At 43.0% G+C, this 26924-nt stretch overlaps 1 protein-coding gene across 4 annotated transcripts in view; it reads left to right on the top strand.

Annotated features, from left to right (window-relative positions):
- Positions 1 to 26924, top strand: part of RAB27A (RAB27A, member RAS oncogene family) — a 96556-nt gene that overhangs the window by 33893 nt on the left and 35739 nt on the right. The window contains exon 2 of one of the 4 annotated variants that reach the window (XM_082618366.1): positions 4141 to 4232. The exons of the other annotated variants lie outside the window; for them this stretch is intronic. The gene's annotated coding sequence lies outside the window, so the exon portion shown is untranslated. The remainder of the gene's footprint in view (positions 1 to 4140; positions 4233 to 26924) is intronic. 4 annotated transcript variants of the gene reach the window in all.

Raw genomic sequence — 26924 nt, 5'->3', positions numbered from 1 at the left:
ATGAGAAAAGTGCAACTGTTAAGCAGACTAGATTCCTTTCTTTGAAGACGAATGTACTCACTTCCTCTGGTAAAAACTCTTTGGGAAGCAAATATAAAAGGACAAGGGTACTTGGTAAGCACAGACTCAGACACAGGGACTTAGAAATCAAACAGGTCCAAGAGCTTTAGTGCTGGATGGGGCCTGAAAGATCACCATGGGCATGGTTCCTCAAAACTGGCTGCCCATGAAAATCACACAGGGAACTTTTATTTAAAACATACTCAGGCGGGGACTTTCCTGGCGGTCCAGTGGCTAAGACTCTGCGCTCCCAATGCAGGGGACCTGGGTTTGATCCCTGGTCAGGGAACTAGATCCCACATGCTGCAACTAAAGATCCCGCACGCGGCAACAAAGATCCCATGTGCCACAACTAAGACCCGGTGCAGCCAAATAAATATTAAAAAAAAAAAAACAACCTAAAAAAACATACACACGCAAAACCACACTTTTTCAGTCTCTCCTTTGGAGATTTTAATTTGCTATTCTTGGCATTAAGGCTGGGGAATCCATGTTTTATCTAAAATGCTGCTGTAGTATTGGATGGTGCACAGCCAGGTTTGGGAACCAGTGACTGAGCCCACTTCTGTTCCCAGGTGAATGCACTGAGAGGTTCAAAGAGATCCCCTGTCTCACTCAGGGGCACCCACCTGGGGAGCTGGGAGATGGCACTCAAATCTCCCAGCTTTCTCTCTGCGCCTTTCGAAAAATGTAGTGAGAAACAGTCTCAGGGACAGAGGTGGCACAGCCTTGGAAGTTGTGGGTTTATTACTTTTTTCTTTATCGAAATGTAACTAACCAGTCTGGTGTCAAACAGGAAATGCATCTAGCATCATTTCCCTTTTTTATTACAAACTGTCAGAACAATCTGATTTTAGTGGAGCAATGATCAAAGTGTGGCTCTGGGACCAGCAACACCAGCACCATCCGGGAACTTGTTAGAAATACAGATTCTCAGCCCCAGCCCAGAATTACTGATTCTGGAACTCTGGAGATGGCCCAGCAGTCTGTATTTTCAAGCCATCCAGATGATTCTGATGCCCACTGAAGCTTGAGAACCACCATCACAGGTACTTTTTACAACCCAACCATTGGTTAAAGAAGCTGGCCTCGGCCTTTTAGTTGGTGACTCATTAACATGCAGGACTTAAGCTAGCCATCTGCTTTCCTTGGTGAAGTTTGTTCAAAATGGGGACTTTTGTTATAAATCTTCATTAGACTGCTACACAAGAAAGGGGGCGATGGGTTAATACTTGTGGAACACCTGCTGCATGTGAGGCTCTGTGCTGGAAGCTCTTACCTGTTGTCTCATTTAGTTCTCACAACCATCCTGCTAGGTAGGTATTATTATCCCTATTTTACAGATTTGGAGTCTGAGGTTGGTGGAGGTTAAACGTGGTCTTTCCTCTGGGTTATTTGCCCAGAGATGGTTGTGCATTTTGCTGTCTGTTGTCTCCACTCAAACCTTTTTATGCACAATCAGGAGTCTTCTGGGAATCTTGTTATAAGTGCACATTCCCTAGCCATCCTCTCAGAGATCCTCATTCAGGGGCCTGGGTGGATTTGCTTCAGGTGCTCCAGGTGATTCTGCTGCCACTGGGCATCAGACCCTACTTGGAGAAGTTCTCTCCTGGATCCAATCACTCTTTTTTTTTTTTCTGCGGTTTGCGGGCCTCTCACTGTTGTGGCCTCTCCCGTTGCGGAGCACAGGCTCCAGATGCGCAGGCTCAGCGGCCATGGCTCACGGGCCCAGCCGCTCCGCAGCATGTGGGATCTTCCCGGACCGGGGCACAAGCCCGTGTCCCCTGCATCGGCAGGCGGACTCTCAACCACTGCGCCACCAGGGAAGCCCCTGGATCCAATCACTCTTGCTTCAGTAGTTGGACCAGGTGTCTCTCAAGGCTCCTCGGAGGTTCTGTGGTTTACCAATGTTTTGCTCACAGGCCTTGGGCACTGGGTGGGGACACTGGCAGAAGAAATATGAGCATGGGAGGTGGGAGCTTGGGAGCCTGGACAGAGGAGTCTCTTACATGCCTGGTTGTTCATGCTCTCTGCTGCCTCTTAGAGTGCCCAGGCCATGTCTTGGCTTTGAGTAACTTGTGATCCTTTCAGTTATCTACCCCAAATTGTGCAACTTTTCTTATAGCAACTTCGCCCTTGTGTTGGTGGACTGCCCTGATGTGAGCAATTTCCTTCAGCTTTTGAGGTCAGAATGGCATTTCATCTGTTGGATGATAAGATCCCTTATTTTTCAGGCATAGAATGGACATACTTAGTGAATGAATTGTTAATCCATTAGGAGACAATGATTTGGTGCCATTATGAAGGAAAAAAGTGAGATGCAAATTAAAAAAGAATTTCAGGTGTGATTTCTGATGTCCTTCTTTGTGAGTTGGAATGCTGATTGCTGTCCAGAAGTTTAGAAGCAACTACTAACATAAGTACCCCAGGGCTTCTGTAGTAGAAAAGACACATGTATCCAAAGCTGGTGGAAACCTCTCAGGCCTTTGCCCAGTGGAGAAGTCAACATTGTTGAAATACTACATTTCTTTAACAAGTCTTAGTCCCTGAAACAAATTGTTTAGGAAAAGGGTGGAAGGAAATTCATGAAAGCAAATATTTCAGCTTCCTGGGATCCACTGTATGTAAGGTTAATTATTTTTCCAGTAAGAAAATAACCAAGGTACAGGTTAAGTTTCTAAGGATAATTTATTTTGCCACTGATATCAGAGTTGGTAATAACAATAGGTAACTGAGTCCAATAGCTAGAGCTATCATTTATTGAGAGCTTACTATGTGTCAGGAATTATATGAACATTCTCTCACTTAATCCTCAATAGACTTTCAAAGTAAATATTATCCTTCATTTTACAGCTGATGAAACAGGCTCAAAAGGATTAAGTAATTTAACCAGTGCTGGGACTGGGGTTTCCAGGTATGCAGGACTTTCGGTGCTAAAATGCAGTCCCAGGTAAACTGGGATGGTTGGTTTCCCTGAGTGTCACCCAGCTCACTGACGTACAGTTGATAGTTAGAAAGTAAGCCCAAAGGGTTCTGAATTGTCAGATAGATGATTCGTTTATGGAAATGTGCAGATTTGCCCCACAGAGAGACCTTCAGAACATTTTGTGGTGCCCATTTTTCTCCACTTTATACATAATTCTAATCTTGGTTATTTGGTTTCCAAGTGCCTTGTCAATTAGAAGCTGCACATTGGCGGGGGAAGGGGTCACTCTAGAAAGGCCCACTGATTATTGTGGTGAGGGACAGCTGGCTAACTGACAGAGAAGGTGAGGGCAGGGAGAATGAAATATAAACTAATAAAAGACAAAATCAATACAGTGTCAGAAGGCTTTTTTTGCACAGGGGCAAACATACCTTAATAAGAATAGCTACTGTTGAACATTTACTATGTGCCAAACACTGTTTTAAGCACTTTATAGGTATTACATAATTCAGTTTTTAGAAAATAATCCTGTTATTATCCTGGTTCCACAGATGAGGAAACTGAGGCACAGAGAGGTTAAGTAACTTGCTGAAGGTCACACAGCCAGTGAGTGGTAAAGCTGAGATTCAGAGCCAGGCAGCCTGTCTCCAGGGCCAGATCCTCAGCATCCTGTTTCTGTGTAGGCCCTAGTTCCTGAGGATGTAGCACACGTCAGGGGTGTTTATTGTGATGGCCTGACTCATCCAAGAAAAAAAAATTTAAGCTTGGGCATTACATTTCATTTTGTATTAATTAATTTTAAAGATTTTATCAGGGCATAGTTCTACAAGGCCTGTTAGGAGAAGCCATCTGAGTCCCCACCCCCAGTTCATTTCCTGCTCCCCAGAGTCAACTGCTTTCAGTTCTTGCAATGAGTTGACTCTTGCTGGTTGTTATATCCCCTGTCTCTAAATGACGTACTTATATTTCTATGGCCAGTTTTTCAGTTTGAGGCATTATCTGTTGATGCTTTACTGTGGAAGAAGAGAATTTTAGCTTGTTTTTCCACCTACCCCTACCACACACGTATACCATTTCCATCTCCTCCTTCTCCCAACAAGTACATCAGAGTTTTAGCTAGATTGACATGTCATGGGCTCCTTTGTATCTTTCAGCATCCCTCCTGGGTTGGGCAGATTCTCCCGAGAAGACCATTTGAACCACCTGCCTGTGGAGTATGCCTGCCTTCTGGAAGTCCAGTGTGTAGGTGAGGGTGGAGGTGTCTTCATACTTACTCTGCAACTTCTCAGTGCCTCCCCCTGCCTCCACTGAAGTTGGTATGACTCAGAGACCCTCTGAGAGTCTGATACTCGGAGTTTTACTCTCTCCAGAGAATAAACCTTCGACTACTGCCAGAGCTGGAGGAGTCACAAGGCTGGCAAGGGTGGGGCTTGGGGTGTAAACAGACTTCCACCATTTTTAGCCCCACTTTACCCTCTCGCCTCCCTCAGAGGTGTTTGGGGCTCCAACTGCCTAAGCCTTTCTGGAGATTCTGTGATGAGTTGCTTGTTGGCTTTCTCTAACAGCAGGTAAGGAGTCTGCTTTCCTGGGTCTGCTAATCAATTACCTCTTGTTCATCTATTCGATACTTTCTAGCTTCCAACATTTTCTTCCTGTTGTTTCCACTTACTTTCTCTTTGTTTTTGTAAGTTATGTCTATAAGAAATAAAATTCTCTTCATTGTTATACTAGTGAGATTTGGGGAGGTAATAGAACTAAATGTATTTAGTGTGCCATCTGTATCCTGAAGCCTGAAAGACATTTGAGAAAGCTTTCAATGCAAAGTGGTCTAAAAAAGGTTGTGTTGCTCTAAGGAGAAGACTTATAGTTCTATGAAAAATGGGGTTGTTGAAGTTTTACTTGCTACTGAAAGTGTAGTTCTAGGACTAGGAGCATCATGGTTACCTGGGTATCACCTGGGTGCTCCTTATAAATGCAGAATCCTGGGCCCTACCCAGACCTATTGAATCAGAATTAGCATTTTAACAAAATCCTAAGATTCCTAAGAACACTGAAGGCTGAGAAGTGCTAATATGAAACTTTACTCAGCTTCTACTGTAATTTAGAATAAGCTAACTATAATGAATTTTAATCTGGGATTTAAACATTTTGGTACATTCCCTTAATAAAATATTCTCCACATGCTAGAGGTTGCTGTGAGAAAAGAGGAGTATATAAGTTTTCCTTTATAAACCACATAAACCGAAAATTCCGTGTCATTTACCAGATGATGTCAGACTGGTTATGTGCAGGCTTTTTCAGTTGCTCACATTTCAGGTTGGTGATGGGATCGTGTAGATTGTATCGGTGGAGTCTTCAGTCACACTTTGAGTGGTGAAAGTGAGCGGGTGGCTTCCCCTAGAGGCAAAGGATAGAGTGATTCGTTTTACGCCCAGCATCTATCCCAGTGACAGGCTTGTGTTCAACTAGTGATTTGTGGGACGGGTGAGTCAGATAAGACACAATTTCTGTCTTCAAGATATTCAGGGACTTCCCTGGCGGTCCAGTGGTTAAGGCTCCATGCTTCCACTGCAGGGGAGCACAGGTTTGATCCCTGGTTGGGGAACTAAGACCCCACAGGCCGCACGGCACGGCCAAGAAAAAAAAAAAAGATATTCACCAACCAACAAGAAATAAATTGGAGGGCTCCCCTGGTGGCGCAGTGGTTGAGAGTCCGCCCACCGATGCAGGGGACACGGGTTCGTGCCCCGGTCCGGGAGGATCCCACATGCCGTGGAGCAGCTGGGCCCGTGAGCCATGGCCGCTGAGCCTGTGCATCCGGAGCCTGTGCTCCGCAACGGGAGAGGCCACAACAGTGAGAGGCCCGCGTACGCAAAAAAAAAAAAAAAAAAAAAAGAAAGAAAGAAATTGGATAATTACCATACAGGGTTAACCTGTTTAGGAAGAGTGAGCACAGAGAAGGGGCATCTAATGCAGCATTACTGGCAGAAGAAGGAGCCGAAGGACTAAGTCTCTGGGTGAACAGGGCTTGGTGGGTTTAGAGCAGGTTCCCTCTGGTGAGAGTATCAGAATCACCTGGAGGGCTTGTTAGCCGCCCCCATCCTTAGAATTTCTGATTCCATAGGCCTGGGGTGGACCCACGAACATGCATTTCTAACAGTTTCCCAGGTGCTGCTGATGACTCTGCTCTCCCATTTTGAAAATCACTGGTTTAGAGAATTACAACTAGTTGTGGTGACTGCAGTCAGGAGGCAGGGATGACAAAGAAGGCAGAGGCCTAAGGAGTGGGGATGCCACTGTGGAGGTGGTGGGGAGCCGTTGGCTGCCTTTACAGAGGACAGTGATGGATACCCACTTACCTTTTGGAAAGATCACTTTGGCTGAGGCTTGGAGGATGGGTCCGTGGGGGGGCCCAGTTGGGGGCCAGAAAACCAAACATGTGGTTGATTGTAGCCATCCAATGAGAAATGATAAACACTTGGAATAAAGGCAAGAGGAGGAAAGAGCCCTAGAACTTGGTGGCTAATGGGAGTGGGAGGAGCCACGGAGGGCCGTCAGATGTCTGGCTGGGTGTGTGTTCCGATTGTGTTACTCAAGACACAGGAGGAGAGGAGGGTCTGAAGCAGGGTCTGGAGAGAAGAGCACAGGAGGTAAGTGGAGGGCAGGACATGTTGAATTTAAGATGCCAGCAAGATATCTGGGTGGACCGCGCGGTAGAGAGTTTCCCTCGTGAGTCTGGAGGCCAGAGTGAGAGGTGTGGGAAGTCCCGTCACTTCTGCCACTTAACACTGGTCTCCCGTGGTGTTTGTTTGGATCAGGCCTTGTATTTGTAAAGAAACAGTATTAATATAAACCTTCAGGGCCTTGAGAACACAATACCTTTAAAGATGTTTTTTCAAGAAACATCTAATTTTTCGATGGGGGGAAAAAGAAAAAGTTGAAGTGTGAGTCTTCTAACATTGGAAGGCGGTTAATACAGCCACCTTCTGTCTGAGAGACCAGGAGATTGGGTTTTAGTAAAAACTTGAAGGGGGCAAAGTCACTTGACTGGTTTGCAGGCCATATGACGAACAGCTGAGACTAATTAGCTGGATTGTGGGTTTTTACAGAGATGCCTGATTTTGAAAGTTGATGGAGCAAATTGCTTTTCAAAAGACTCTTTTGAAAAACTTTTACAAGTAGGCAGGCGATTCTGACTTTCACATCTTTGTATTAGACAAAAAGTAACCTTTTAGAAGTGGACATGTGATTCCAAGTTGTCTAATTGTTGAAGTATTGGGGATGCCAGTCTCTAAAGTTTTAGGAAAATCAACCAGCGATTTATACTCTGTCAAGGTATGCTTTTGCTTTTTTTGGTGGTGAGGAGGGAGGTAGAGTTCTGCCATGCCAATTTTCAAGTACTTAAAACGTGCAATTTAACATAAAATACCACGGCACATGTTAATTTTTTTTAAACAAAGACTTCAAGACATCTGCTAAATTTCTTGGGTTTAGTTTGAAAAGTGCATTTTCAATTACCAGAGAGTGAGTATGAATACTGACTGCTTTCTTCCTTTCTTTTCTGTACTTTAACAAAGTAACAGAGGCTTTTATTCTCAGATAATATGTTGAATAAGAGAGCCGATTATGGAATTGAATTGCTCTAAGAGTCTCACTCATCCTTTGAGCATTTTATCCACAAAAATTCAAGCTTATTGGGATTTTGTTTTCAATATTGTTAATAGCTCTAGTGGAGGATTATGTAAGCGTGTGTTTTAGTATAAGGTGTATTTCTTCTGTCAGTTAAATTTGCCTTCAAATTATTAATTTTGTGATGTTTGGAAACAGCATTGTGAGGAAAGGTCCATCTATTTTAGAGATGCTTAGTGATAGTATGCAGGAATGAAAGATCTGGGTGATGAGTATGATGGGGTATCTTATTATACAATTCTCCCTACTTTTAGATATGTACCAGTTTGCTGGGACTGCCATAACAAAGTGTCACAGACTGTGTAGCTTAAATAATAGAAATTTCTTGTCTCAGTCCTGGAGGCTAGAAGTCTGAGATCAAGGCGTTGGCAGGGCTGGCTCCTTCTGGGGGCTCTGAAGGAAGGGTCTGTTCCAGGCCTCTCTCCTTGGCTTGTATATAGCTGTCTTCTCCCTCTGTCTCTTCTTGTCATCTTCCTTTTCTGTGTGTCTCTGTTCAGAAATCTTCTTATAGGGACACCAGTCACACTGGATTAGGGCCCACCCTAATGACCTCTTTTTCATTTGATACCCTCTCTAAGGACCCTCTCTCCAAATCAGGTCATGTTATGAAGTACTACAAGTTAGGACTTCAACATATGAATTTTGGGGGAACACAGTTCAACTCATAACAGATAAATTTGAAAGATTTCATTACATCACACTTTGCCTCCACGTGCATGCAATAAGTATTTATTAAGCCAAGTGCCTAGACTGTGTTGGGTGTTGAGTGTGTGAAGATAAATAAGACATGGTCTCTGCCCACTAACATTGGTTTAATCATATGTATGGATATAACTTCGTGAATGTGCGTTCACTTAATCTCTTCCATTGAGTCGTGGCCACTTTCACTGTTGGGTGTCCCTGGAGACACAATCAGCATCTTGGCACAGGGGCACCTGGAGGGGCTCCCTTGCTCCGGAACACCCTCAAGATAAGTGAGGAGAGTAGAAGGACCCTTAACATTGATCTAGTCTGACCTCCTCATTTCACAAATGAAGAAACAGGCTTCAAAGTGCTCAAGTCATTTGGCTGATGAGTGTCAGAGCCAAGGCAGTGTCCTGACTTCCACCCCAGTACATCATTTTGTTTTCTTGGTCACAGTTCATGCTTTCACCTAGGAGTGAACCCAAAGTCTCATCAGAAATCAGATGAGAGGGGGACTTCCCTGGTGGTCCAGTGATTAGGGCTCTGCACTTCCACTGCAGGGGACCATCCCTGGTTGGGGAACTAAGATCCTGCATGCTACCTGGTGTGGCAAAAAAAAAAAAAAAAAAAAAAAATCCCATGAGAAAGAGACTTGATAAAAAAGCTGACATTCTCTGTTGAGATTCTTGTAAGTACCAAAAAAAAAAAAAAAAAGTTTTGGGGCGGAGTGTTTATTCATGAGGGCATTTCATCCATAGAATGTCCAGGTTGTATTTAATACATCCCAAAGGAGTTTGCTCCCACCTTGGTTAGTTTCTCTATCTCTTTCCACTTTCCCTTTATTCTTTCCAGGCACAGTGTTCAGTGACCCAGCAGCCATTAGAGAACAAACAACATTTTTTCTTCTTTCTTGCTGCTGCTGCTGCCCACAAGACAGGAACTGTGGTAGAAAGAGAACGCTGATGCAACCTTACCGGCCAGCAGGATGGCGCCGTGGGAACCAGGACCTGCGCCTGTTTGGCAGGGCTGGGAGCCCAGGGCTGCCTCTGCCGCTGTTTCAGCATCTGCCCTTTCCAGTCCCTCAGCACCTGAGTGCTCACGGAGGACATGCTCCCCACTTCCCTCTGTTTCTCTTCTCTCTTTTGCTGTTATTCCCTTCTTCCCCCCTAGGAACTTGGTTGATTTATAGCTTGAGCCAGGGTGCAGCATATGTGTATGTGATAGCTGATGAGTCATGGAACAGGCCCATTAAAAACAAAAGCTGATTTTTGCAGAAGCCATCGTTCTCTGGGGCTGTCTTTGCAAGAGGACACCTTCCTGCTTTCTCCGGCGCTCCCGGTGTTGCTGTGGCGTGGCTGGGGCCCTGCCCTCTTGGCAGAGCAGAGGCTGGGTTCGGTGGGGGTTGGAGGGTAGGGAGGTGATGAGATGAGGGCGCTGCGTGAGAGGTGAGCTCGCATTGCTGCTGCTTCTCTGGAGGCAGGAGCCACTTTGCTCAAACACAGATGCAAATCATCCAAGAGCTGAGAGCATCGATTTTTTTTTTTTTGGTCTATTTGTTTTCTTGTTTTCCCCATTTCGTTCTCTGTTGGGCTTCTCTTCTCCCTGATGTAGTCTGTAAAGGGGTCCTTTATTGTAAGTGCTGGATTTATCACTCAGCAAATATTGAATGGATCCTCTGTTTTCACAAGGAGGAGAAAGTCCACACGACTTTAAGCTGGCACCTCTGTGCGGTGGTGACTGACCCAGCCTATGGACTGTCGTTTGAAAAATTTCCTTCCTAGTGTCCTTCTTGGATTTCTCTGGCTGAGCCTTACATTTTGGCTCTTCACTCTAAAAGGCCATCTTATCTCTCCCATTTTCTCAGTAAATCAACTGTGTTGATGGCTTTAAAATCCGTCGTGTTAACCCTTGTTTTTCTTTTGAGCCCTGTTTCTGTTTTCCACATGCCAATTAAACACAACTCCCTGGATGTCCCTGAGACATGAGGGACATTTAATTGGTCTTGTCCCATACAGTATAACATAGTAGTTGAGAGTGTGTCTGGGTTCAAATCTTGGCTTTGCCTTTTATTGGCTGTGTGACCTTGGAGAACTTACTTAGCGTTTCTATGCGTGAGTTTTTTCTCATCTGTAAATTAGAGAATTCATAGGGTTGTGAAGCTCTAATGAGTTACTATTTTAAAGGGCTTAGTAGTCAGTGAGTGTTACTTATAATCATCTCAAACCAGCTTTTCCTCTCTTAGCTAATGATAATACCTTTCATTCAGTTTTGGTTATCTTTAACTCCTATACCAGTCAGTTAAGAAATTATACTGATTTTCTGCCTCCTAAATCTATCTTGAATTAATCCCTTCTTCTTCATCCCACTGTCACCAACACATGTCACTCACTGTCTCTCCTCATAGCTTCCTGGTCCTGTGTGTATTCCCAGTCTCCATGTGGCTGCCTGAAAGATCTTGCTAAGACACAGACCTTGTGTTCTTCTTCTTTGTAAAAGCCTGTAGTGGCTTTCCATTGCCCAGAGGATAACACAAGACTTTCTAGTGCCATATAAGAGTCCTTTCAGGCCCAGGTCCCAACTCTCTCCCGTCTTTTCAGCCTGTCGGGACACCTCCTGTCACCTCCCCGTGCAGCCCTATAGCGGCATGCATCTGCTGAGGTCCCCTAAGTGCATTGTAGCCTTTTCCCTCTTAGACCTTTGCAAGTGCAGATGCTCTTCCCCGACTCCCACCCTCCCATTCAGTCACCCCAGCACCTGCTCCCTTCTCATGGCTCTAAGCCTGGCCTATGTTTTGTACTTCGAATGTCAGACAGCCCTTACCTAATTCCATCAAAACTCGGTTACACCTTTCAGATTGGCATCAGTGATCATTTTGGTTGATGGTTTCCGTCATCTTTAAAGGATAATGCTTATTTGACATATGAGATGAAGTCCTTTACCACATCATATGTGAACTGTGAATGAATGAATTTTTGTTCATTCACATTTGTCACTTGTGTCTCTGTGTGCTGATGTAAGTCCTTGGCTCAGGTGCCCCTCTGTGAGGCGGCACAGTGGGCTCCCCGCTCCTCTAGCCCTCTCTGCCCCAGGCCTCCTGGCTGCCCAGCGTTGTGTGCATATTTCTGTAACGTTCTTGTTCCACTGCATTTTCATTGTTCATTTCCATGTACAGCGCTTCTATTAGACCATTGCTTTTCTAGAGCCTTGTTCTAGGTGCTTAACATAGTGATGAGCGCAGGGCCTGTTCTCAGTGCTAACTTATTACAGGCATGATGTTTGAACTGATGTGCTCATCAGCCACGACCTGAATCTCTATCATTCATACCAGGCTCTCCCTCCTCAGTGTCTTCAGGCTTTGCTGGTATATCTTTGGATCACTGGTGTAGGACAGTCCACTTGTCAAATTTTATTTAAAATTATTAACACCTTTTGGATTGATATTTATATATCATTTTGCATTTAGTTTTGGTTATATTTAAGGACATTTGGTGTATGTATATTTCTTGGGAAATACTTCCGTATCCGTCACAGCCATTCTCCACATCATCCTATCCTTTATAATTTTGCTGATTTTGCATTTGTCTTTTTTGTTTTTTTGGTGGCGCCTCATGGCATGTGGGATCTTAGTTCCCTGACCAGGGATCAAACCCACACTTCCTGCAGTGGAAGCATGGAGTCTTAACCACTGGACCGTCAGGGAAGTTCCTGCCTTTGTCTTGAGCCAAGTTTTTCCTTTATTTATTTATTTATATAAATTTATTTATTTATTTTCCGCTGCGTCGGGTCTTCGTTGCTGCCCGCCGGCTTTCTCTAGTTGCGGTGAGCGGGGTCTACTCTTTGTTGCGGTGCACGGACTTCTTGTTGCGATGGCTTCTCTTGTTGCGGAGCATGGGGTCTAGGTGCACGGGCTTCAGTAGTTGTGGCACGTGGGCTCAGTAGTTATGGCTTGCGGGCTCTAGAGCGCAGGCTCAGTAGTTGTGGCGCACGGGCTTAGTTGCTTTGCGGCATGTGGGATCTTCCCGGACCAGGGCTTGAACCCGTGTCCCCTACATTGGCAGGTGGATTCTAATCCACTGCGCCACCAGGGAAGTCCAAGATATCACCTTTTAAAAAGTGATAAGATCGCATTTAAAAAAATTTTATTGGATTATAGTTGATTTACAATGTTGTATTAGTTTCAGGTGTAGAGCAAAGTGATTCAGTTATACACATATTCATTCTTTTTTAGATTATTTTCTCATATAGATTTTCATAGAATACTGAGTAGAGTTCCGTGTGCTATACAGTAGGTCCTTGTTGGTTATCTGTCTCATATATAGTAGTGTGTGTATGTTAATCCCAAGCTCCTGATTTATCCCCCACCTTTCCGCTTTGTTAACCATAAGTTTGTTTTCGATATCTGTAAGTCTGTTTCTGTTTTGTAAATAAGTTCATTTGTATCATTTTTAAAAATTAGATTCCACATATGAGTGTTATCATATATTTTTCTTTGTCTGAATTGCTCCTCTTAGTATGATAATCTCTAGGTCCATCCATGTTGCTGCAAATGGCATTATTTTGTTCTTTTTTAATGGCTGAGTAATATTCCATTGTATATGTGTACCACATCTTCTTTATCCATTCCTCTGTTGATGGATATTTAGGTTGCTTCCACATCCTGGCTATTGTAAATAGTACTTCTATGAACATTGGGGTGCATGTATCTTTTTGAATTATGGTTTTCTCTGGATGTATGCCCAGGAGTGGGATTACTGTATCATATGGTAGTTCTATTTTTAGTTCTTTTTTTTTTTTTTTTTTTTGCAGTATGCAGGCCTGTCACTGTTGTGGCCTCTCCCGTTGCAGAGCACAGTCTCTGGACACGCAGGCTTAGTGGCCATGGCTCACAGGCCCAGCCGCTCCGCGGCATGTGGGATCTTCCCAGACTGGGGCACGAACCCGTGTCCCCTGCATCGGCAGGCGGACTCTCAACCACTGTGCCACCAGGGAAGCCCCTATTTTTAGTTTTTTTTTTTTTTTTTTTTTTTTTTTTTGCTGTACGCGGGCCTCTCACTGTTGTGGCCTCTCCCGTTGCGGAGCACAGGCTCCGGACGCACAGGCTCAGCGGCCATGGCTCACGGGCCCAGCCGCTCCGCGGCACATGGGATCCTCCCAGACCGGGGCACGAACCCGTATCCCCTGCATTGGCAGGCGGACTCTCAACCACTGCGCCACCAGGGAGGCCCTATTTTTAGTTTTTTAAGGAACCTCCATGCTGTTCTCTGTAGTGGTTGTACCAGTTGACATTCCCACCAGCAGTGTAGGAGGGTTCCTTTTTCTCCACACCCTCTCCAGCATTTATTGTTTGTAGACTTTTTGATGATGGCCATTCTGACTGGTGTGAGGTGATAACCTCATTGTAGTTTTGATTTGCATTTCTCTGATAATTAGTGATGTTGAGCATCTTTTTATGTGCTTTTTAGCCATCTATATGAAAAGCACATTTTTTGACTAGCAGAGGGAGATGGCAGATTGGGTAGGATCTAGTGCATAACAAGAGAGGTATAGTAAGGCAAGAAAGATGAGGGACCTGTTTCATACTCACTGTCACAGTCTTTTCTCCAAGTATCTGGAGAATACATTAACTTTTTTTTTTTAAACCATAGCCTTCAGGGTGAGTCACACAGTTGTGTGTGTGTATGGGCAGTGGGATGGGATGAGGGGAGAGTGTGGATGAGGGTCTTTGGATTTTTCAGCTTTTCTATTCTCTCCTGTTCTACACTGTTGGACTGTAGAATGCTTTCCCCCCAGGGAATCCCAGCTTTAATGTACTATTTAGGGCAAATTACTTAGAGAACTTCTCCATCTCCAGACATCAAACCCTTTGTACACTTCCTCTCAGAACCTACCTCACCTGTATCTAGGTTAGGTGTTAATATCATGTGCTCCTTCCATTATGCCAGCCATAGGTGCTAACCACACTTGGAGTCTTGCTTCAGTGGTCAGTGTTCTCCGTTAGATGGTAAATTTGGGGGTGGGGGGCAGGTGCTGTATCTGTCTTATTTGCATTTCTATCACTTTGCACAGTGTTTGCCTGTAGTGGGCACTCAACTATTAAATGAATGAACAAAACAAACAGATAATAACCCCTCATTAACACAGAACCTGTCCAGTCTTTCCTAGAGGTATAACCTCCCTTGATGCAGCATTCCACAAATCAGATTTGTTCATCCTGCTTTAAGCAAAAGGAAATAACTATATTTTCCCCTCTATCCTCAGATTGTACAAATTAGATGATCATTGTGGCTGGTCTGGTTTAGGTTTGGAGCCAAGGTTTTGAGGCATGGGCTGGCCCCTTTGGCTCGTAGTGTTGAATTGCAAATATATATAAGCATCACTTTTTATCTCTCTTAAGATGCTTACCATTTTTGAAATCTGTTACCCTCATTGCTAGGTGTTATAATGGGGAGGGCACTTGAACCCCAGTACTTAAAGTCCAACATAGTACTGGAAAGAAAATTCAAAAGACAACTAATGATTTTCTGATATTTCTCTAGGGAGTAAAAGACTATTTCAGTTGAAAACTTTCTGTGATAATTACTTCTGTCCCTAACTGACTGCATCTTGAGTGACCTTTTTCTTTTGGCTCCAAGCTAGAGCAACCTATGTACACATGATATGTTACATTTGAAGATTGGTTTTGAGTAAATCCTAACAATTATGTGATACTTATTAGGTATTTCATTTTTTTATTCATTCAAATATTTATTAATGATTCTGAGAACTATAGCCTCCTCTCCTCAGGGATGGACATGGAAGAAACAATGACTTTGAAAGAGAAGTCTTGGGTAGAGAGTATAGGTAAAGAGGAGAAGTCAGGAAAGTTAGAGAAAAAACTAGAAGAAAGGAAAAATAAAGATCAAAGGCAGAATAATTGTAAAAGCTTGTAAATTAACAGATGGAAGGAGAAAAAAGAACCACATAATTTTCCCAATAGATTTAGGAACGAAATTTGATAAAATTGATATGCATTCATAATACTCATTCTTAGAAAACTAGGAATAGATGGAGCACTTCCTGAACCTGATAAGAGTGTGTACCAAAAGCCTATAGCAAATGTTATTCATCACAGTGAAACGTTAGAATCAAGACAAGATTTTTATTCAATACTTTTGGAGGTCCTAACTAGTACAGTAAGACAAGGAATATAAATAAAAGGTATAAAGATTAGAAAATAAATATATAGAATGTATATATATATGTGTGTGTGTGTATATATATATATACTACATATATATATTTAAAAGATGTCACTTATAATAGTCACAAAAATATAAAGTACCAGTAAATCTAAAAATGTACAAGGTCTTTATGAAGAGAATTTACTTTGACAACATTTTTAAAGGCATTAAAAAGACATAAATAAAGGTAGAGATTATACATTACATGGATAGATTCAATATCATGAATATATCAATCTTCTCAATTTGATCTATAGATTTAATGTACTCCAAATCAAAATTTCCTTATGGTTTTTGAGGAACTTAGATGGAAGTGTGAAAGGTCAAGGATGTCCACAGTGAGGTAGAGGGGCCTGGTCCTCCCACATATAAACAATAAATATAAAGCTGTATTATAAAGCCATAGTAGTAGTTAAGACCATACGACATTGGCCAGGGATAATGAAAATGACCAAAGGAACAGAAGAGAGCCCTGAAACAGATCTAATCAGATATGGTGACTCACTAGGGAAAGGATAATTTTTCTCAATAAATGGTACTATGATAATTAGGTGTCCTTATGGGGAAACTAATGAAATTGGATTCCTACATACACCTTAAAAATTCCCACTGGATTGAAGACTTAATGTGAAAGGCAAAATCTTTTGGAAAATAATGTAGAAGAATATCTTTATTACTTTAGGTAAAGAAGGATTTCTTTTACATGATATAAAAAGAACTATCTATAAAAGTTTGATAGATATGACTACTGGAAGATTGAGCCATTAAAAAAGTGAAAAGACAAACAGCTAGGTCCTACTGTAGAGCACAGGGAGCTATATTCAATATCCTGAGATAAACCATAATGGGAAAGAATATAAAAAAGAATCTTTCACACTCTCTCTCTCTCTCTCTCTCTCCCTCTCTCTCTCTCTCTCTCTCTATATATATATATATATATATATATATATATATTATATATATATTATATATATATTATATATATTATATATATATAATATATATATACATAAACTGAGTCACTTTGCTGTACATCAGAAATTAACACAACATTGCAAATCCAACTATACTTCAATTAAAAAAAAAAAAGAAAAAAAAGTGAAAAGACAAACCACAAACAGGAAGAAGATATTTGCAACCTCTGTAACTGACAAAGGACGAGTAGCCAGAATACATGAAGAACTCCTGCATGTCCATAAGAAAAAGACAACCCATTAGGAAAAAAAGGGAAACGACATGACTATGCTCTTCCACAAGAAGAAATCAAATGGCCAACAAATTAAAAAAAAAAAGAAATTGAATGGCTCAACCACATTAGCAATAAAAGAAATGCTAATTTAGATTACAGTGTGTTACCATTTTGGGAAGTCTGACAATAAAATGTTGGTGAAGATGTAAAGTTGGGAGAGTACAACAATTATGCTGGACAACAATTTGGCATTGTCCTGTACTGAATATTATTGAACACGCACATACCTATGCCTCAGGAATGTCACTCTTTGGTATCTACCCTTCTCCCTTGGTATGTTCTGAATTGGTTCAGATGTGTTGAGACAGTAAACACTTCTTCTCTCAGGGTTGTTGGGCAGGGCCTGGCATTGCTGGAATGCCCAGATCTGTGGCCTTCGATTATGAGCATTTGACCCAGTTTGTCAAACAAATAGCATGAAAAAGGTTGCCAAGCAATTTCCGGGAGAAGCTCTTGCTGGCATGCATCAGGAGACGGTGCACATGCATATTTATAGAAGTGTTGTTTTATTTTAAATGAGAACAAAAACATGGGGGACATGGTCTAGTTAGCTAATTCTCTTAAGAAAAGCCACAGGCATTAAGTAATTAGAAAAGGGTTTGGGCTTGTCATTTCTTAATATCAGCGGTAAAAGTGGTAATTATTTCAAGCCGAGTGAGAGAGGCAGAGAATGAAGCTGAAGGAAAATGATATACCCCTGGCCAGTATGTATTTTTATTAACATGTAGTCAGATGGGTGGCATATAGGATGATGTTTTGAATCTGAATTGGTGCCCTAATAAAGGCTCCCCAAAGGAGAGAACAGTCTAGAGGCAAGGAGATATCCAGCTGTCCTCCTTGACATTTCCCTTTTACTTACTGTCAGATACTAGAGGCATGATGTCTGCAAATGAAGTTTCATCGGAACAGCAGGGACTGCCCATCGTGTCCCATGTAATTTAGTTTGAGTGAGAACACCCTGCTGTGATCCTTCGTCTTGTGTGTTCCCTCTTCTGTGGTTTGTACAGTCATGGCCTTCTTTTTGGACCTTTCACTGTTGGCCCCTCTGCCTCTGTCCCAAGGACAGAGATAACTGTGGGACCATAGTGAAAGGGGATGGTTTTCAAGCACTTCTCTGTCATGAGGCTTTGTTGACCCCTAACTCTCAGTCTGTCCCAATCCAATCTCATCATCTTTTCCCTCCAAAAATCTGATGGCCACCCACAAGAACCTTCTGCCCACTTCAGCTTTCTCCCTTCCCCCACTTCAAATATCCTGTTTCTGTCAGCAGCCCCATTTTGCTGTCTTGGTCACCCAGTTTCATTCTTTGTAGTACTTTCTCTTTGCTGCTTCCTCCTCTAGCCAGTGAGGCACTGCATTTTATTATTATTATTTTTTTTTATACTCTAACCATTCTATTTACCATCAAGAATCCACAAAATCAATGCAGATGTCTCTTGGATCTTTTCCATCTCATGCTCATGTCTAGGCTCTCGTCTTTAAGGAGTGAGAGGTGACACGAGGAACAGCTGCCACCGTGACCCCATTTAAACTTCTCGTGGCTCAACTCTTCAAACGTAGAATGTTTGTGTAGGGAAGAGACCATTGACTTCAGCCCTCTTATTTCATATGTGAGGAAACAAGGCCTGGAGAAGGGGTGGTGACCCATGCTGGATCACACACAGATGGTAGCAGAGCTGAAACGAGTACCCAGCACACTGACGGATTCGTTGTCCAGCCTTCTTCAGCTTGCCACATTGCCTCATAAGCATTCCTTTGAATTTATAACCAGTTTTATAGTTATTTGTGGATTTGTCTTATGTTTCTCTGACTGTAAATTTTGAGGGAAAGAACTATATCGTATTTACATTCGTAGCCTTTGAAGTAGTTAACAGGGCTTCTCAATACTTGTTAAATTGCAGTCAAAACATGCTCTTGCACCAAACATGCCATCTTTCCTACTCCTCACCACTGAGCTAAATCCTTTCCGGCTTTGAATGTGTTCAGCTAAGGCCCTGGTTTCTGCTTGAAGCCTTGGTCAGATTGTGCCCTGTTTCTGACCTCTTGGGGTCTTTAATTCTCCCAGTGATCCTGCTAGATAAATACTCCCATATTGAGGAAACAGGCTGGGAGAGGTTACGTGACTTGCCCGAGATCACACAGCTAGGAAGTAAGTTGCAGAATCCAGGTGTTCTGACTTCAAGCCCATTTCACTTTTTTTTTTTTTTTTTTTGCGGTACGCGGGCCTCTCACTGCTGTGGCCTCTCCCGTTGCGGAGCACAGCCTCCGGACACACAGGCTCAGTGGCCATGGCTCACAGGCCCAGCCACTCTGCGGCATGTGGGATCCTCCTGGACCGGGGCACGAACCCGCGTCCCCTGCATCGGCAGGCAGACTCTCAACCACTGTGCCACCAGGGAAGCGCCCCCCATTTCACTTTTGATATCCTGGGCTGGGTGACATTTTGCTTCCTGATTATCTTGTCTTATTTGTCCTTTGTTGGAAGTGAGTTCATTTTATTTGCTCATCCCAATTACCAAGTTCTTGAGGGTTCGCATATTTCTCTTGTGCCATTTGTAGTTGCCAACACAGTACTGGGCACGTAGAAACTGCTTATCAAATACTGTTGAGTTGAATGAAAATATAATTTAATTTACCAAAAAAGAGCAGCTAGGGACTTCCCTGGTGGCTCAATGGTTAAGAATCCACCTGCCAATGCAGGAGACACAGGTTCAAACCCTGGTCCGGGAAGATCCCACATGCTGCAGAGCAACTAAGCCCGTGAGCCACAGCTACTGAGCCTGCGCTCTGGAGCCCGTGAGCCACAACTACTGAGCCCTCTCGCCACAACTACTGAAGCCCGTGAGCCTATCGCCCATGCTCTGCAACAAAGAGAGGACACTGCAATGAGGAACCCACGCACTGCAATGGAGAGTAGCCCCTGCTCGCCAAAACTAGAGAAAGCCTGCACGCAGCAACGAAGACCCAACACAGCCAAAAATAAATAAATAAATAAACTTATTTAAAAAAAAAAAGAGCAGCTATCAGTGGAGCTCCAAGACACTTTATGAGTCATTCCTGAATGAAATCAGCAGGGAACAGAGGGAAACAGAGGAAGGAAAAGGCTGTCAGAGAAAGCCAGATGGTAGACACAATTAGCAGTTGAGTGACAGCTGGCCTGTTTTAAGTCCAGCGGTGAGGTGTGGAGGGGAAGCGACACACAAGAACAGTCCAGGCAATACGCAAGTTTACTGGGGAGCTGAGGAATGGGAGAGGAGTACTCAGAAGTAGTGTAATACCTGTCCAAGTTAACCAAGATAAAGCACTCATACATATTGAGAAAACATTGGTTAAAGGAATATCCAGGGCATGATGTGGCCTAGGAGGACTGGTTTCCATGGTGAGAGTGGAATGGGTAGAGAAACTTCTGGCTTAGTTCATGATCATTACTGTTAATTACTGAGACTGTGAGAAAAGGAACATAGTAGGTAAGGATGTTGCCATTGAAACTTCTCTTCCCCTTTCTCTGCTACGGCGATCAGTAGGGTCTCAGTCCTGAACCCTGATGGTCAGAAGTGAAGGGAACTCAAATGATTGCACGTGTCCTCTGTGCACAGAGGTGTGTTGTGATGGCCAACTCCATGGCTTTTCTGATACTGCTTCATTTCACTTTTTTCTGTGTGTATTTGCCCTATAAATTAGTGAGGTGCTTTAGAAATTCCAGTACTTTGGTAACTAAACTATATTCCCGATTCTGCCTTTTTCCCAAAACGGTCATGAAAATCCACTGACAGACCTCATGCCCCAGATTTTGGTTTGGAAAATCACACTGCATCTCCTGAGTTAATAAACATTTTGCATCTTAACAAAATGTAAAACCTCTTGCACTAGAATGTATGTGGTAAATGTCCAGTTTCCTAATAGAAGCTTGTTCTCTTGCTGATTCATAGTTTCCTTGCTAACACAGAATCTTTATTTTGTGTTAGCAAATCTATATTGAGGTTTCTTTATTCACTCTTTTTTAACAAGGCCCTGTAGATTCTTTCTGAGCGGCCGTCTTGCTTACTGACTTTGGTCCCTATATTCTTAGTCCCCTGCCTTCAAATATCTTTCTCATAGGTGCCTTCAGAAAATAGGAGCTTGGGCCTTCCTCCCTTTCTGAGATGGTCCACACTCTGTCTGTGGAGTGTTTCTCTCTAAATAAATCCACTTCTTACCCATCCCCCCCCAAAAAAAAAGAAAATAGGAGCTTGGTTCCCATAGGTGTCCTTATCCCAGGCTTGGCTGATGACAAAGACAGGTATGGCTTTGGGAACCAAGTTCTAACCTAGGTGCTTGACTTTTCCATTTGCCCAGGGCAGCAGGAGGAAACTTAGTGAAGGAACCTGTTTGGGTTGATTAGGGAGCCTTTGAAATTGGATAGGTTAAGCAGGGGAGAGCAAGTAGATGGAATAAATTGCCCTGACTTAGAAAGGAAGAATCTCTCTGGCTTTTGATAAAGTAACAACTACCTGGGTCTTTTCTAGGTGTTGTTCCTACTGGCTCTGATGAACAAGTGGTCTTCCCAGTCTGTATGGCTAGCTGTCCTCCTGAATTCCTCAAATCCACAAGCCATCTCTCCCCTTTTTGATCTGCTCCTTACTTTTTTGGTGTTTGACTTTGATGTGACTTTGTCCACCTGTCTGGGACCTCCATTTGTATCTCCCCCTTCTGGCCTGAAGTTGGTTCTATGCCATCTTCATATGAGGCTGCCTGCTCTGGTAGGGAACACCAGGGATTGCTCTGTTCCCATCTTCCTCATGCCCTTTCCTCCTTCCCTGGAACTTTCTAATGGTTCTAAGTAGCAGTCCTTTCTCTTTTTTTTAAAATTAAATTAATTAATTTATTTATTGGCTGCCTTGGGTCTTCGTTGCTGCATGTGGGCTTTTTCTAGTTGCGGTGAGTGGGGGCTACTCTTTGTTGCAGTGTGCAGGTTTCTCATTGCAGTGGTTTCTACTGTCCTGGAGCACGGGCTCTAGGCACGCAGGCTTTAGTAGTTGCAGCACACGGGCTCAGGAGTTGTGGCTTGTGGGCTCTAGAGCACAGGCTTAGTGGTTGTGGTGCAAGGACTTAGTTGCTCCACGGCACGTGGGACCTTCCTGGACCAGGGCTCAAACCCGTGTCCCCTGCATTGTCAGGTGGATTCTTAACCACTGCACCACCAGGGAAGTCCCAGTAGCAGTCCTTTCATATGAAACATTCCTCATGACATAGCCATTAGCTGGAACAAGGGGTTCTATGGAGGACATACAATACTAGCAATTTCTTTTGAATTTATAGAAAAAAGTCAAGTTAGTGGAGAGAATTTTAAGTTTTTCTCCCATCAGTATTTTTTTTAAATTTATGCTGCTTTGTGCTGTACTTTAGTACAAAGTGGCTTCTGACGTAGCACAAAATAATATATTCTCAGTTATTTTAAGTTTGCTATATCAACATTTCATTGTGGTCTTCAAAGCATATCTTGACTTTTGAGGGTTCCACTCAAGCATAGGTTGTTGAGTCCATTGAGACTGACATGGCTATGTTTTATAATGCCCTTTGGGAAAGGATTACCAGTGTAGCTGGTTATAAACATCCTCCCGATAGTTCCCTTTTTCAAGAACACTGGTTTTCTGTCCCAAGGGGGATGCTGCCCCTTGCTTCACTTCCAGCCAGTTTGGTCTAGATTTTCCCTGGACTATTCAACCTTAGATCCACAGCTCTTCTTTCTCTTTGATTGGCCCAATGATCATTGTCCTTTCCTACAGACTTATTCTGTGAAGCTCCAGGTAGCCCTTCTTGGAATTCTTACCAGGGTCACCCAATACATTCCAGATTTTCAGTCCCAGATAAGAAGAGTCCTAAGGTTGTGGTAAGGGGACGACATTTGAGAGATGGCATTTTTAGGAGATGCTGAATAAAAAAGTGTAGCATACCTTGTAATGAGGTGTCAGTTTGAGGTGTTTAGGCAGACAGGAAGTGTTAGGTACAAAGTTGAAGGTAAACGAGATGATTCAGAGCCATTTGAGGTCGTGCTTTCCACATTGATTTTCCACATATGTACAGTGGAGCACTTGTTAGGACTTTGTTGGGTCCACAGGCCTTGGAGGTGGGGTCTTACCTTCACTTCTTTTACCAGAGTGGTTCTACTTTCACCTGTTTTATATGTTAAAGTACCAGGTAAGATTTCATTTGAAGAATCTTGCGAAAGAAAGTTTGCAACCAGCTGGACCAGAGCAGTTTTCTGAGGGAGCGAAAGATTTGCTGCAGTGACATTATGTAGCTTTTCTGAGACGCTATGCAAGAGTATTCAGCTGGCTGTGAAAACACTGATCTGCTATGAACAAGAAGTAACCCAAGCTCAGATAAGAAGCTCCCCAAACATAAAATCATCTTTACGGTGTTCTATAATAAAATGTTAGGATGCAACATACTGTGTTCATTCCTTATTGCTCAATGGACTGTCCTAACTGGATAAAAGCCAACATGTGCTGTACAGATGTGCCTGAGCCTTGCTGTCATTTACTGAGTGTGGCTTACATATGCTTCCTTAAATATTCTCACAAGAGTGGACATGTGAATCCACTCCAAATTTTTTTTAAAAAGGAAAGAGAATGACAAAAGCCTAGTGCAAATTGTAGCCTTCTCAATTAATGACAGATTTATAAGAATTCCAAATAATATGTATGCACTAAAGGCAGAAGCAGATAACTGAACCAGGCAGTAAGTGAACAATTTGGAGGCTCTAAATGTAGTATATAACTCATTTGACTGTAAGTTTTTATTCCAGTTAAAAAAAGATAACAATAAAGAGAAAAAGGACGTTTGAATAAAAGTTTATAGACTCCTAAAGAACCTCAATGGGTCCCAGAGTTCCACAGACTTGAGGCCTCTCTTATAAGAACTGCAGTGCCTTATTCTTTTATGATGTGTTATATTCATCTCGTTTAAGACATTGTCTTGTGCTTATTTTCTAAAAATAAATACGATCCAATTTTTTCTTGGAACCTAACAGGTGAAGTAGGAAAACATAAACAAGGATATATTAGATTGAAAAATACAACTAACTAGCTTGAACTAGTACATACATAATTCTGCATACAACAAACAGGGAATACAGATCCTTTTTACGCAACCGGGGGACATTCGTAAAACTTAACAAATCCCCCCAAATTTGATATGAGGCAGCATTTACTGATTCAAAGGTAATAAAATTGGAAAAAACAACAACAATCGCAAAAAAGCCAACTGTGATCTGACAGGCTGATTTAGAAATAGGCTGGATGGCTGCAAGTACCTCAGTCCTCTTTTGCCTAAGTAAACCCAAGGCACGCCCTAGTCTATAAAAAGGTGTTGATAGAAATGCAAACAGTCCCTTCTAAGACTGCCTACTGCATAGGTGGAACGGGGCAAGAATCAATAAGAAGATATCAGATTGGACCTGCACCACAGGTGAGTTTCTCTTTTTTCCTTTTGATTCAGCTATGAAAGAATATGATATTTAGGGAGCAGTTAAACATGTATTGTAAGTATATTAAATGGAGAGAGTGGACCTGATCGAGGACCAGGAAGACCTATAGCTGGCTGTTTAGAGCTTATTGACACCAAACAAGAGGCTAAGAATCCTAGTACTGTTGTTTTGTGGTGCTAAAACATCAGGAAATAGTTTGATTCTTCTGAGCCTATTTTACTATTTTTAAAAGAACTAAGTTAACACATGGTGGAATATTTACAGACACTAGTATTTTTTAATAAATTTATTTGTTTTTTATCTATTTTTGTCTGCGTTGGGTCTTCGTTGCTGTGTGCGGGCTTTCTCTAGTTGCAGCGAGAGGGGACTACTCTTCATTGCGGTGCGCGTGCTTCTCATTGCGGTGGCCTCTCGTTGAAGAGCACAGGCTCTAGGCATGCGGGCTTCAGTAGCTGTGGCATGCAGGCTCAGTAGTTGTGGCTTGCGGGCTCTAGAGCACAGGCTCAGTAGTTGTGGTGCATAGGCTTAGTTGCTCCACAGCATGTGGGATCTTCACAGACCAGGGCTCGAGCCCGTGTCCCCTGCATTGGCAGGTAGATTCCTAACCACTGCACCACCAGGGAAGTCCTCAGACACTAGTTTTTTAAACTCATGATTAACTTGTGTCAGTATGCTGCCTTTTCATCAGTATATGGTAAACCCCAAACTGGCACAGTGGAGAAGCACTTGGGTTTCTGAAATGGCTCTGTTCCCAGACTTAGCTGGGGGAAAACTTTCCTTATTGGAAGAGCAGAAGTCCCTGAAGACAGAGTAGCAAATGAGCTTATGGAGGAGAGTCCAGTACCTTGAAATTGATATAGCAGCTCACTGTTACAAGGAAAGCACCAGTATTCATGGACTAGTGTTTTTGGTGTGAGGTCAGTTTTTGCACACACAAACTGAAGTTTGGGAAGTGTACGTGGAGATGAGGGACAAGAAAGAATAGAGAGGCTCAGGGTAATGGATAGAAGTGGGACTGTTAGAACCCAACATGGGGGTGTTGTAGGGTGGATAGGAGACTATGGAAAAGAAAACCAGCTGTGCATGGGACTTCCCTGGTGGTGCAGTGGTTAAGAATCTGCCTGCCAATGCAAGGGACAAGGGTTCGAGCCCTGGTCTGGGAAGATCCCACATGCCGCGGAGCAACTAAGCCCATGCGCCACAACTACTGAGCCTGCGCTCTAGAGCCTTCGTGCCACAGCTACTGAAGCCCGCGAGCCACAACTACTGAAGCCTGTGTGCCTAGAGCCCGTGCTTCACATCAAGAGAAGCCACCACAATGAGGAGCCTGTGCACCGCAACGAAGAGTAGCCCCTCCTCGCTGCAACTAGAGAAAGCCCGTGTGCAGCAGCAAAGACCCAACACAGCCAAAAATAAAAACAAACAAATAAATAAATTTATTAAAAAAAAGAAAGAAAACCAGCTGTGAAGAGATGGAATCCTGTGTGCTTTCATAAGCCAGACTGCACCTGAGAAGCATATCCCTGGGGATGGAGAACGGCTGTGCCCTGGTGTGGTCAGCGTGGGTGAGGCTGTGGTGTAGGCAGGACAAGGGAGAGGTGAAGCCCTGTCCGGTGCATCTTAGTGGCCTTTGTAAGTATCTGTGTGCCAGACTGATGCTTCATCTTAGCCTTCAGAGTAGGGTGTGTGGGATAGGAGCCCTCACCATTCACAGTTTCTGCAAGTATACAGTTACAGTATCTCATCACAGAAAAGTTGAGGTATGGTCTATGCCCTTTGTTTAAGAAGTCAGGGAAATGGTTACAGTACACTGTAGAAGTCACCCTTACAAAACAGCAGTGAAAATAATATCCTGGTATACAAATGATTGGGTCTGGAAAGGCAGGGTGGTGGTATATTCTGGACACAGTGTCTCTACGGGGTGAATAAATAAGAGCACTCATTCCAGTTTTTAAAAAAGGCAATGATAAAGGAATCCCTCTCCTCCCCAGCTACTGCCAACTCAGGGATATTAATCTAATTGTTTTTATTATTTGGACAGTCATCCTCAACAGGTCTTGATTCTTTTAATTCACAATTGTTTTTCCATCCTAAAATTTTTCTTGGAATGAAAGAAGCATCATTGCTCCATCACAAAGTGAAGTGATTCTTTTCTTGATTTGGTGCATTTCCTCTGACAAATCAACATCTTTCCTGTGTTGCAGCACATGAAACACTTTGAGGCAGGTGAGATGCAAGAGGGCAGCTAGGTTGTGTTGGTCGGAGGCCTTACAACCCTCGCATATTCTGGGAGGACCAGGCTTGGCAAGAATCCCTGACTCCCTTTCTAGGTCATAAATGGAAAGGTGTTCTGTGTTTTGCAACCTTGGAAATGCACTTTTTTTTTCTTTTTCCTTTATTTTTTTATACAGCAGGCTCTTATTAGTCATCCATTTTATACACATCAGCGTATACATGTCAATCCTAATCTCCCAATTCATGGAAATGCACTTTTCAATTTCAAGTCCTTTGAGTGCTACTTGATTTGTAACCCTTCCAGTCCTGGCTGCGGTAGCAGCACAGTCACTCCTAATATTTCCGCCTTTGAGTCTTGGGCCCAGGAGTCTGGCATCACTCTGACATAGACAA

Source organism: Mesoplodon mirus (genome assembly GCF_964341445.2).
Source record: "Mesoplodon mirus genome assembly, chromosome: 4".
In the NCBI taxonomy this organism is placed as follows: Eukaryota; Metazoa; Chordata; class Mammalia; order Artiodactyla; family Ziphiidae; genus Mesoplodon; species Mesoplodon mirus.
This window is presented reverse-complemented; position numbering and strand designations above follow the sequence as displayed.